The 13,349-nt window shown below is 32.9% G+C and overlaps 1 long non-coding RNA gene across 2 annotated transcripts; it reads right to left on the bottom strand.

Annotated features, from left to right (window-relative positions):
- Window positions 1–2,326: 2,326 nt before the first annotated feature.
- LOC132737648 (uncharacterized) lies at window positions 2,327–8,462 on the bottom strand. 2 transcript variants are annotated; one of them, XR_009626763.1, is made up of 4 exons: window positions 8,369–8,462; window positions 5,403–5,559; window positions 3,078–3,314; window positions 2,327–2,633 (listed from the first exon to the last, which is right to left on the bottom strand). It is a non-coding gene; the product is annotated as an uncharacterized LOC132737648 (long non-coding RNA). The 2 variants fall into 2 exon arrangements; XR_009626764.1 differs by lacking the exon at window positions 5,403–5,559 and having other exon boundaries at window positions 2,334–2,633; window positions 8,369–8,438.
- Window positions 8,463–13,349: the final 4,887 nt, after the last annotated feature.

Here is a 13,349-nt window from a genome sequence, read left to right as displayed (position 1 = left end):
AAGGAAAGTAAAAGACAGGGTTCTATGAATAAACATTAGTAATACACGTAGATATGCCGTCATGTAAGTTGTTTTTTTATGATGGCTGATTTCAATATTCTTAGAATTTCATTCATGATTGGAAGAATTTTCTTTCGGTGTATTTTTAATTAGCACAATCCCTTACTAATATGTTTGATAAGACCGCCGTCTGGAATGGAAGCGGGAGTCGTGTTCTTGCGAAGAACAGGCGAGTACTGCATATACTGGTATACAAAATTAAAATTGTAATATAAAAAAAAACTGGGGAAAATGAGAAAAACGGTCTTATACTTAAGATGAACTATTCTCTCACTGAAAGTAATATTTTGGTAAAGAAAGATGCAGAAGTTGACTTTAAATCGATATGCACCAATAATAAAATCGTCGTATATAACTATAGTTCGGCAAATGTATTAGATATACCGAAAAGCAAACTATAAAGAAAGGCTAAATGTGCGTTATTGTACTCATGAATATCGCGAAACACAAACTTCAACGCCAGAACAGTATACGTAGCCAGTTCGTTTTTCTCACAAATAATCTAGAATATATGTTATGAGGGTCCTTACAGCCGTATGCGCTAATTTATTTCTATTAATTTGGTGAAATATAATTATTTAGACCACAGTTGTTTCCTCTCGGCCAATCAGAGAGGTTGAAAAGTGTTTGATATATCCCACACATCACAGTAAAGTGTTTGATATAACTATCATGTTTGTACTCAACTAAAAGGAAAACCCCGTTATGTTCACGTTTAAAGCGGGTTACATATAGATACATGTAGTGAAGTAAGTAGTATAATTCCCTTCTTCTTAAAAAACTTAACAGATAGCACTAGTTCTTTTTACCATTATTTCTTCATTTCACATCTAACAAGAATAGTTACTGTATTTGTAAATAAGAAAAAAACACAAGCAATAATGAAATGTAATGCGTTAATCAATCTATAATGTAATATAAATTTTACAAAAGTTTTTGTTAACGACAATTTCAGGCACTGTGTTTATAATAATCGCATCCTGAATGTCCGGCTCACTCAAAATAGCAGACCCTGTGTATGTACATTCATTCTGGTTTGAAAGGGGTTTTCACTGGTGGGAGAGAAGGTGGGGTTTCCGAACGGTGACTGGGCTGCGGTTGCTTTATGTTAAACGTGCTTTGCTTATATGATCAAATATCACTTACACTGAACGAAACCACTTTGTACCGTTTTGTAAACTTGACTACGAACACTTTTTATATTATTTACTATATTCTTCGTTAATCACGTTGACAGGTTATATATTTATGGATTTATGGATTATGCATGTATGTACATGATGTACTGTGTACAAATCTAAATAAAATATCTGTCTCTCTGTCTGTCTGTCTTCATGGCCTCTATCAATGTATCCACCGGAACAAAATAGTACAATATACATGTATGGTGTTACTATTAATATGGTTTTAAGCTGGTGGAAAAAAACAACATTTTGGACAAAATGAAAATAAACCTCAATTATCATTATATTGAAGGAATGATAACATTTAAATCTTTTTCAGTTAATGAATGAGGTAAAAACAAAACCAGAGCAGTGTGAATATCAAGCATACAGTAAATAAACGAATCTATACGTCAAGTAAAAATTTTTTAACTTCAGCCGGACAACAAACAAATATCCTGCCCCTTAGGTTGGTTAAACCGTTAAGGAAATGTTTAATGAAAATTACCTGCCATTTCTCGAATGAGCCCACTCTTAATCCCATGAGTTCAGTCTAAGAGAATTTTTCGGTTAGCGGAACTGCTTTTTCACTTCTTATTCAAGCGATGTGTACTGTGTTACGTCATGTAATCAATGGCAATAACAACAAAAATTCTGAGTTGATATACGCTCGAGTTGCGAAATTGTAATGTTTTCACATTCGAAAATTTTGAATTGTTGACTGCTCTATTGTGATAGAAATTTATAAAGGAATGTGAAATCAATCATTCATAAGATTGTGTATTAGGTAACTTATGAAAGAACATGAATTATGCCATTTTCTCGTGCAATTGTGGCATACAATAAGGCCAAATAGATTGAATAAGAAAACTTTGGATATCCCTATGTAACTGTTGAAGAAAAAACCGTTTAAGCATGTTAAATCTTCACATTAAACAAAGGAAACTGCCTGTGGTCTAAGTCAGATTGATCGCTCGTACCAGTTGGATGTGAGATTTATCAACTCGCTTCGCTCGTTGATAAATCTCACATCCAACTGATACTCATGATCTATCCTATACATAGACCCTTGTTCCTATTTACGGGATATCTGTTAAGGTGCATCAAATGTCAGCCATATTGTTTTGTTGAAAATTTTAGGTCAAAAATTCAAACTTTCAACTGAAGTATTCTGAGGTACATTTGAAAAGGAAAGTGTTGAGGCATTAATCCTTTACCTATAAAGAAGCTGTTACATTGCCTAAAAAGAAAAAAGAAAATTAAAATAAAAGCAAAAGCCTTACCTGAATCAGTTTGCAGCACATGAAACTTGTATGTCAAAATAAAGTTCCTTCCAATGATAAATATGTGATATGATGAATGAAAACTTTTAAAGTAACATCTATTTTAGTGACACTGAATCTCCATTACCTGAAAAAATTATTTATCAATTGAAAATTTATATTCCAATAAGGCCAGTAAACACAGCATTATCTAAGTCCAATGTTTACATAGCATGTACACAAAAGTAGTGCAAGGTTAAGTATGGTGTACTATTGTGGACATGGCTTACTGATACAAAAATTTACTGCAATAATCCATAAGATAAGCAGGATAATATTTCTTCTTGTAATAATTCATTAAAATGAATTGAAACATGACCTTCTTGCAAAATTAATTAAACATAAAAAGCATAAATTCAGAAACTGTAAATTATTATATAGGATTAATTACATTGAAAGCTGTTGTAATATGATGTTAATATTTAAAAGATATTATGCATAATGTTATTTAAATATTTTTTAAAATCAATTTTTAAATATAAAAACATACAGTACATGGTATAATGTAAATTGGAAGAGAAATAAAGTATACCATTACAAATCTATGAAAGTTAAGGTGCCTTCATTATAGTCTTTGATCAAAGAATCTACTTCATATGACGCGTCTTCGCCTTCATATAGCACCTCATATACTGCATCAGGATTTCCGTCTTTTCCAGAAGAAACAGAAAGCACGGTGCCTTTGTACCAATTCAGAGAGCCGTCTGATTCTGTCCACTGGTGGTTGATTCTCCTCCCAAGGAATTTTAATTTTCTCAAACGTGTTGATCTGCAAATTTGTATAAAAAATATTAATTATCCCTTTCAAATACATGTTGAAGGCACTTAAAATCTGAAATAAATATTTATAATTTTGGCCATTTTTAAACTTAAAATAAAGTTGCAAGTTAAATTTGCTCATTTATTTGGATGTTATGCAAAATTAATGTTTAAAAATAGTGAACAAAAGTTAATTTGAGAACAATTTACAGTTTGTTATAGTGTATAAAGGCAATAATATAAGTTTATAACCATCATGATAGGAAAGGATTGCATGTAATGCACAATATTTTGTCAACATTTGTGTTACTGTACACAGTGAAAAAGTGCATGAACATAAATTAATATAACAGCTTCATTCAAAAATTATAAAATTGAAATAAGGGTATATTGAAAATTCTAAACCTCATTAAAAATTTAAAAATACTTCTTTATACATGTACAGTACGCTCAGCGCGACTTTTTCAAAACCCGCGTGACCCCGCGGATGAGGTTTACCGCGGACGAAAATTTGCTCAGATATTGTCCGCGTGACCCCGCGGACAGAAAATTTTCACCACCGCGGACATAAACCGGCGACTGAAACCGTTTTCCCCGCGGAACGCAGCGGTAAATTGCGGAGGAACGCGGCGGTCAAACACCGGTCAACGCGGTGGAAACCTTAAATTTTAAAAATTAATTACTGTATTTAAACATCAGTATACGTACGTACTGTAACATGTACTGTACATATAACTATATGTAAAATTTGTTTGTTTGTTTTCTTTTTTGTTGAAATAAAAGTACATGTACAAATGCAGTGTATTTCTTGTTCTTCTTCTTGTTATTGTGTTGGGTAATGTATAATATGTATTCGACATCAAGATAAACCATTCATTGAAATTAATTCCGAGGATAATAATGTAATTTTATAATTTGTAAAAGGCAGCCTAATTATTATTTTTTTAATGGGTGAATTTGTGTCAAACAAATATACGGTATGTACAGTATACAAAAACTTTTTGGCAAGTGTCATGCATATTTCTCATGTCCATTTTCGACGGGGTTTTTACTGTAAAAAAACACAAACAAACAAGTCTACCCGTTTTTAAAGAATATAATTGCATACAAATAAAATCTTATAGATGGTTTAAATATCTTTTTCTTTTATTTCTAAGATATGTACATGTATTTTATTTATGTCTTGTCTTGTATTCACACTCATCGACCTCTTACAGGACATGTACTGTAGCGACAGTCATCATTGAGAAATCAGCACAAATGTCCTTTTTTTATACTAAGTATCATATTTATGGCTCCCATATAGTTTAACAGCAATAATACTTTGAGAACCACAAGGAATGAAAAAGTAAAGATGACAGTGATAAAAGACGATTTCAGTTGTAAAAATATTGGTATGTGGACGAATAGTTTTGTGGACGTTTATAACAAAAATATTAAAAACAACAACAAAAACAGGTACAGCTGTAATTATTTTTATTTCAAATTCCGTTCAAAAAATTTAACGTATAATAACATTTAAGGAGACGATTGTGGTCAATTTTCAAGTCATTGTGTAAAAAAGATGACGTTAAAAAAAATAAAACGTCTATTATTTTTGGAGGTTAATTTATACTGACCAACTGACCTTGGCGTTCCCCCGCGGGAAACGGGTGACTGATTTTATCGACGAATGAAGAACGGTCGTCAGAATTTTGTCCGCGGTGGAAACAACTGAACACCGGGGATCGCGGGGGAAATAGGCTTTCATCGCGGACGAACCCCCGCGTTTGTCCGCGATAAAAAAAAATCGTCCGCGGTGGTATCGCGGAAAAAGCAAAACCCGCGGTGAGCGTACTGTATACAGTGCAATCTAAACATTAATACTGCTAGATACCAACTGAACTTAAAAAGTACATTTCAATATTGTAAGAAACAAAATTACCTGTTACTTAAGACCACCTGCCTTTAAAGAACACTTTCATGTTTTCTCCATATTGGTATTTCCTAAACAAATTTACAGCTGTTAAAAGAGTGCACATTGGTAATATTTCCTATTTAACAGAATTCTTTAAAGATCTTAACTATATATAGTTATATATACATTAAAATAAATCACCTTTTACTTGATTGTGTTGGTGTTGGTATTAATGGGGTGGCAATGTAAATATCTTTGTCTGTCTTAATCTGAGTATGCAAGTCTTTTTGGTCCAATTTGTCACCTTCACTTCTCTTAGAGTTTTTTTCTCTGATCTCTTGCATGACGTACCACAAAACTGTAAAATATAAAAATGAAGGATTAGGCAAAAGATACAGGTTCAATTAATATATATTTATTATTATAAATGGTAAGTTATTACATAGGATGATATATATGTAAGCACATGTAAATATGGTGAAAGAAACCAAAACATTAATAGTGTAAGAAATTAGTAGTACATTTATTGGGAACATACCCATGGCAATTCAGGTTTTCTTATTCCAGATAGAGTACCATGTCTTGGAACTGCTAATTCAGGTAGCATGTGGGTGAAATAGAAAGCCTTTAATTTGGGAATCATAACTTTTTTCCATAATTCTGTATCACAGTATATTCGTTGAATAAACATATCATGTGGATTTATTCTTCTAATTATTAGATCACACCATTTGTAATTCATAACATTCATGTGACCTTGTATTTGGTAAAAATATTTATGATTTTTTTCAGTTGAATAATGCCATTTTGCACTGATAAACAAAACGCTTTATCATTTTCTGCAGATTCTTTGATCATTGTTTTTTTGTTTTGTAATAAAGTCTTAATTTCAATGAGACCTTCAGGACCTTTGGATCCAACCACAACACCATCGCTTGAGGCTGCTAAAAAAGGATTATCTTTGTCAACAATTAAACCTGGAATATCAATTTTGTATTTAATATTTTCATCTTTCTCTTTCAAATTAATGTATTCAATTCTTGCATTATCCTCTTCACTTAAGCCTTTCAAAGTATACATGTTACCTTTAAAGTTGGAATAGAGAAGCCTTTTCACTAAATTGGGACTGTTATTATTTTGCGATCTTGACATCACTTCTCCAAATGCGGAACTTGTGAGTCTTTTCTTTCTTTCAGCAAACCAGTTAAGGTTACTTGATTGACCACGTGTATGCTGTTCAATTAATTTACTATTGCATGTAGATATGCTGGATTTATAAAACATATCACATTCCTTTTTTAATTTTGATGGACTGATATCGGCTGTATCTTGCAGCACAGTATCGCCGTATTCTTTTCTTGCTTTCTTACTGGTGCTTTCAAGAGATGATTTCATTTTCTTCAATTTCCTTTTGTTCCTGTTTATTTCACTACCTTTGGCACGTTTAGCTACATCTGTAGCGTACAAACCTTTGTCTATAAGTACTAATAAAACTCTATCTGGGCGTTTATCTGTAAGCTTATTGTAAACTTGTGGTGACCATGCTGGACCTAGCAAAGACCTTAGTGCTCCACCATAACATCTTGCGTAAAATGAACCACGGAAGCATTTGTTGAACATTTTACCCCCTTCAAATTTACATTTTATGCTCATCCACGACTCAGCTAAATTACTCGTAAAGTTACCAATCAGTCGGTTTGCCTTTTCCGATAGACGATTCAAAAATAGAAAAATGTCTCTTAACAACTCTTCAATATTAAAATTTTTCTGAGCTATTGTCTTACCGCCCTTTCGTAACATTTCAATTTCAGTTTCAGAATAATTTTTTACCGAATCAGTCCAGTACTCGCATTGGCTTATTATAATATCTTCTTCATCATTATTGGTATTTTCCGTTTTGCTATCATCTGATTTTGTTATGTCTGAATTATTTTCCTTATTTTTACAAAAATCTGTTGAACATAAATCATGTAAGCCAAGGACATGTCTCCCGGCATTTCTTATATCCTGTTTAAGTTTTTTAATTGCTGTCATTTTATTGGTTTCGGCAATTCGCATTACAATAGCACATCTTACACCAGAACAAATTCTTCTAATGTTATTTCTTGTCAGTTTACCTTTTCCTTTATAATGGGGCTTCTCACATATTAATCGTTCTAAATTGGATCTAAGGCATTTAGTGGCATGGTTAGCACATTCAATTTTTTCTACATATTGCCCCCAAACAGGTACATTCTTTATTATATTTGCATAGACGGAACTGTCCCCATCAGCTATTACATGCATGTATCTTACACCATGTTGTCTTTCACAATTCAAAAAACCATCTAAAATGATATCACTTTCCATTGCCTGGGAAGATTCAGTCCAGTTTTTAAAACACTCATGCTGTACTGGTTCTTCATTTGCAGTTTCAGCACGGCTACTTAGTATATATTTCAAACCTTGTTTTTTTCTGCCTAATATAGAATGGCTCCACATGTTTAAGATTCCTCAGCTTATTTTTCAACTTTTCATCTTTCATCACAATTTTCCTTTTATAATTCAAGCTATGAATTCCAGTCGCCTTATTAAACACTTGTCTTTTCCCTTTCTTATTTCTTTTATTACCCATCCTGGTGGGGTAAAAATTACTGTTGCCACTACAATATTTCCTAAATTTCAAGCAATATGTTCATAACAAATTATCACCACAAGTTATCCAAGAAATGAATATTTTCAAATTAATAAATACAATGACACAACAATTGAAATAAATTCCAAAATAATATATCCACATTAAATTCCATTAATTTTGAGCACATCAGTACACAATAGCGAGTTACTTTTATATGCACTTTCATTCATGTCATTTCACGCTTCATGAGTTTCAGAAATATTTTTCTAATACAATATAAAGGCCAGGCTAACTTACCTCCAAAACTACATTATAATAATAAAGTTGCATAAAGATTTCAAATAAATAAAATAGAATTAATAAAATCGTTTTTACAGGCCATGTGAGAACCTCTTGTTTTTGTTTACATTTTGATGAATGAAAACGAAAGTTAATTATTTGTAAATGGTATGTCATCGTACAACATGGCCGATCGGTTTGTTTATTTGTGGAATAAAGTAATTGAAAAAAGTACCAGTGTACAAATTATAATCAATACATCTGATCTTACCGTGAATAAGTTGAAATCATTTGAAAAGAAAATTTTCCGCAGCAGCGTGTCTACATCTCCGCCATGTTAGATTACCTGGTACCCGTTGTAACAAACAATAATTTTATCACGCTTACGACAGGCGGGTAACCATACGAAATGTATATCCGCCAAATTGTACAAAATTGAAAGAACTTACGCGATTGTTCATAGTTCCATGAAATATTACGTGTATTTGAAATATGTCGCTCACATATATTTTTTTTAACAAGGACGAAAATAAAGTGATAAAAGAAATGTAACTTTCATTTAGATACGCCGAAATTACCCGATCTTTCAGGTGAGGTCTACTTCTGTGTATGAATATTTTTTACTTCCTTCCGTTATGCGGTCAACAGAAAGCCGACAAAATGTAAATAAATACAAGAAAGATATTACTATGTCAGGTATAAATCAATCGAATTGAAATTCTGTGTATTTAGGTTTGTTCTATGAATATTTTTGTTCATGGGAATATGAATCTGTTTTAATTTATTTTACTAAGCGAAGCATAAACATGATATCCTTCGAGGAAAAACGACGTAAAAACAGAAGGATTTGATAAAATGGCGGGTCAAAAATGTATGCCGAAGCACGTGAAAAGTTCTGGATACGTAAAGGAGGTTATTTAACAAAACTTTATCATTCGGGTGCACTGCATTGATATATTGACTAAATGTTTATGAAAATATTTTAATTTAATTCCTAGTCTTTAAACAGAATTTTGACATAGCAGTATGTGGGTAATTTTCAGTTTCAGAATTGTGCAACAATGTCATATTTTGATTTTGGAATCAATAAGTCACTCTAATGGTGATATATCCCTATATATTTATTAACTATTAACTTTTTTTTATAATAACTCTTCTCTATTTTGTAATTCAGCAACTGCCATGTAATGTTGAGGAGTAGCAAATTCACAAGTTTGATGTACCTTAACGGTGAATATTGTGTAATGCACGAGTTTCTCGACTTCACATACATGTATTTTCTATTGTATAGAGAACAATAGAACAATAACAGGTCGGTATATATTTGCAGACCTGTTAAGCGTTCGGTAAGTGATTTACTAGACCGGTTTTAACAAAAGAGCCGGTAGGTAATTTGATATACCGTCTAATGCCTACCTATAAAGGACGGTTTGATTGCATTGCTAAAAGTGCTTTCTCTGGAAATCCAAATCACAATAAAGGCGAAACAAATACGGTGGAAATCAGATCTACGTGTAAGAGATAAGTAGATCTGAACATGTCAAATTGTCAAGAGTTGTAAATGCGGAATTTTTAAACACATTTTTACCGTTATGCACGAGGCCTATCGTTTACACAAGAGTACTACATAAAATGTGTACGAAAAAATGATCTTCTAAATACTATTCACACTTTAGTAAGGTGTGGTGTATTGGCCTAGATGCCGGGCTAGCGAAATGAAGGCATCTGTTCGATTCATAACCAACGCCACGCCACGTAAGATACACATTTTTTTAGAGAAACCTTCTTGCAAGAATTAGTCTGAAATCGTTCTACTATATCTGGTTTTTAAGATACATTTTAAGTAGCATTTTCTTTTTATTATACACTTTTATTACCTCTATGCAACCGTTTATAGTAGTAGATAGTATACATATAAAAAAGGGGTTTGCAAGAGGTTTAAGAAAATCGAGATTAGGTAATGGTTTAAAATGAAAAAGAAATAAAAGTGGCTGAGCCAGATTGCAAACTTACGAGTTTTCGTCTGTAGTCTTGGTGTGAAAAACCTATACCGACTGCGCTAAGAAGGATTCTTAATCAACTGGTTATATACAACGTACATTCATATCGATGAAGATCCTAACGTTGACGGACTTTAATAACTATAGGGTCAAATGCAAAAGTGCCAGGTCTATATTGTTGGCAGACGTAATGCCGTGTTTGCTGATTTTCTGTACGAATAACCCAAAGGTGGAGTTTATCATGCCAACAGAAAATGTACTTTCAATTTTGCACCAAAGAGGCTGCAGACGTTAACGCTTATTAAACTCCTTTTGATCGCATCTATACCAGAACAAGAACGGAAGTCATCATTTATTAACGAATGAAGTTTTTTCTGGTGTTATGAACTTTATGAAATGCAGCTTTTAATATCATGGGAACACGTCTTTTATCGATACCAAAATATGATTCGGTTAAAAATATTTGGATTTCAGGCACATGGTGGTGGTGTTAGTTTTTTCATACTCCGGATGACGGCAGTAAGCCACATTGAATTTTCCAAAGCACAGGTCAGCTACCACAATGTTCCTTGGCAGGATGCCAAGCCTTATACCAGTACTAGTTGCCTTTACTTTCGCAAGTAACTGATAACTTATGTACTTACCAGAGCACAGGTACAGTGCAAATGACCGTAGGTTGGATTTCATGATCAATCGCAACGAAAGTGATTTGCACCGCCCGGGGATCAAAGCTGGATCGCCCAATTCACAATCCAACGCCTTAGGTATCGAGCTAACTGAACTGGTACATGAAGTACATGTTAGGTTCTATTATTTTCATATCCGGAGATTATTTTAACAAAAATTAGGTTTCGCGTTACTTAAAAAACTTTTAAAACCTTTTAAAAGAACGGTTATAAAATCCATGTTTGTAACTATTTCACTTATAGGTATTGAGATACTTTCTTTATAGAATATATAAGTTTGTTCTATGAACACATCAATACCTACTTAGAAATTATATTAGCCTAATTAGAACATTTTACTGTAAATAATAAGTAGTTTAAAAGGCGTAGGAGAAATTATTGACTGGTTCTAACCATAGTTCGAAATTCAGCCTCCGCTAAATTTGAATTTCGATCATCGAAATGGCTCGAAATTCAACTCTAACAAGAAATTCGGCATTTGCATCATCTGGGATTCAAGATTAGCACGAAATCCGTTATAAGCCTATTGAATATTGATATTCGAGCTAGCTCGAAATTCAACTTTAGCGTCATTCGGCCTTTTTACTCGTAAATTACGAATTTCATTCCTCGAGCTGGCTCGAAATTCAAAGTAAACTCAAAATTGATGAATATCGATCTTTGGGCTGGCTCGAAACTCTTAGCTCGCCCAAGATTCGCAATAGACTGAATTTCGATTTCCGATGTAAGTGTGAAATTCTCGATACTTAAATAGTTTGTATAAAAAATTCACTTAAGAGTTACAAAGATCAAATTTCCTTTGATTATTATTATTAACAAAGTAACATTATTTCGTTGAGTGTAGCCTATCAGAATATGATATGTTTTCAAACTGGCATTTGCGGACGAAATTCATAAGTGGTGATACATGTGTACAACTGAAAAAAGACATTTAGCAAAGTTATATCATGTATTCCATTTCTGACAGTTTGAAGCCGTTGAAATTTATGCAAGAATGTGCATATTAATAGTCTAACAGGATGGAAATGCTCAGGGTATGTTAAATTCAGACTTTAGTGTCGCCCGCATTTGTAGCGTGTTAGGTGAAATGGTAGAGCACTTATCTATGCCAGAATAAATAAACTAGTGTATGTTACATAGCAAATCTTTATCAAATAGTTTATATTAAACACTACTGGTAACATTGAAGTCCACAAATCGCAAACATCTGTTGAGTTTTTGGGTCGTTTGGATATAGCTGCAGTTCAAGAAAAGGCAAAAATCTGGATGGACACGGAGCTTTAGGTTATTGGAGAGGTTATCAAACCCCTCCACATTCTTGAGAATGGTTGCTGGCGGCATCCTTTTTTTTGCGTATGAAATGGAAGCTAATGCATCTCATTTAAAGCCTTGAATCATTAGAACCAGTCTTCAAAGATTGTTATGCGCATGACCCGCTTCAAAATACGACTTAACTTGAACGAAAAATTTACATCGAAGTGAACAAATCGGTACAAAGAAAAGTCGGAAAATATCATTTTCGTTACTTAACACTACGATCAATGGTTCATTTCGTTTTAATCATTTAAATTTACTCTATAAATACAGATAAATTTTACTACAGGCTCGTACATTATATGGAACTAAATGATTAATACATATCTTGTCCCAAAAAGTAACTAAAGTATTCGCAATGTTTATCCTGCTTTAATTTCAAACAGTTGCAACGTTTAATTTTGTAAATTTGACCTAAATTAGAAACACATTCGTTAACTGGTGGCAAATAGGTCAGTTAGTTGCAAGTAGAACAATTGTGCTCTTGGTAAGTATTTTCCCTAAACAATATAAATATAAAGTTATACCTATAAAATAGACATGAAAGAAGAACATATCTTGGAACTCCGGTTTAAAACTGGCATTTAAATATTTATATATTCTACCCTAATTGCTACAAAATAACGGGTGTGATTATAGGGGTATTTATATATGTGTCAAGTGAAACTGTAAACAAATATGTTTATGATTTTAGACCCGTTTTACGTGGGAGTATAAAGACTTTTTAGCATTGTTCATTATTTCGGAACCGTTATGAATATGACATGGATCAGTGCACTTCAGAAAATGTAAGTCATGTGCGTATGGATAGTAATACACATTTACAGTAACTATACACTTTGCAAGAGACTTTATTATGTTGTCGTTGCGAGCTGGCCTTTAAACCATACTGGTGCAGGTTCAAATCCCAGCATTACATTTAAAAAATATATCATTGTTTTTCAATGCACGGGTACTTCGTGTTTGTGTAATCCATAAAAGTTACACATTTCATGTTTAATACAATTCAATTGATATTTTGTGCTACACATGACACAATGGCTTACAACGTAAAAAGCTGTTTTATTGCGAACACGCAAGTCCTGAGCATCTGGTGTGATAACTTATCACTGATAAAGCATGCTATCCTGTACGCTCCAACCGCTACGCTGCTCGGACTTGCTTGTCAATATCCACTTTTATTGTATTGTATTGAAAGAAAAATGCAAAATGTAAAAATAAACACGCTCACCTGATAATGAACGCTCTGTTC

Source organism: Ruditapes philippinarum, unplaced genomic scaffold, assembly GCF_026571515.1.
Source record: "Ruditapes philippinarum isolate M1 unplaced genomic scaffold, ASM2657151v2 ctg5398_1_1_1_1, whole genome shotgun sequence".
NCBI lineage: Eukaryota > Metazoa > Mollusca > Bivalvia > Venerida > Veneridae > Ruditapes > Ruditapes philippinarum.
This window is presented reverse-complemented; position numbering and strand designations above follow the sequence as displayed.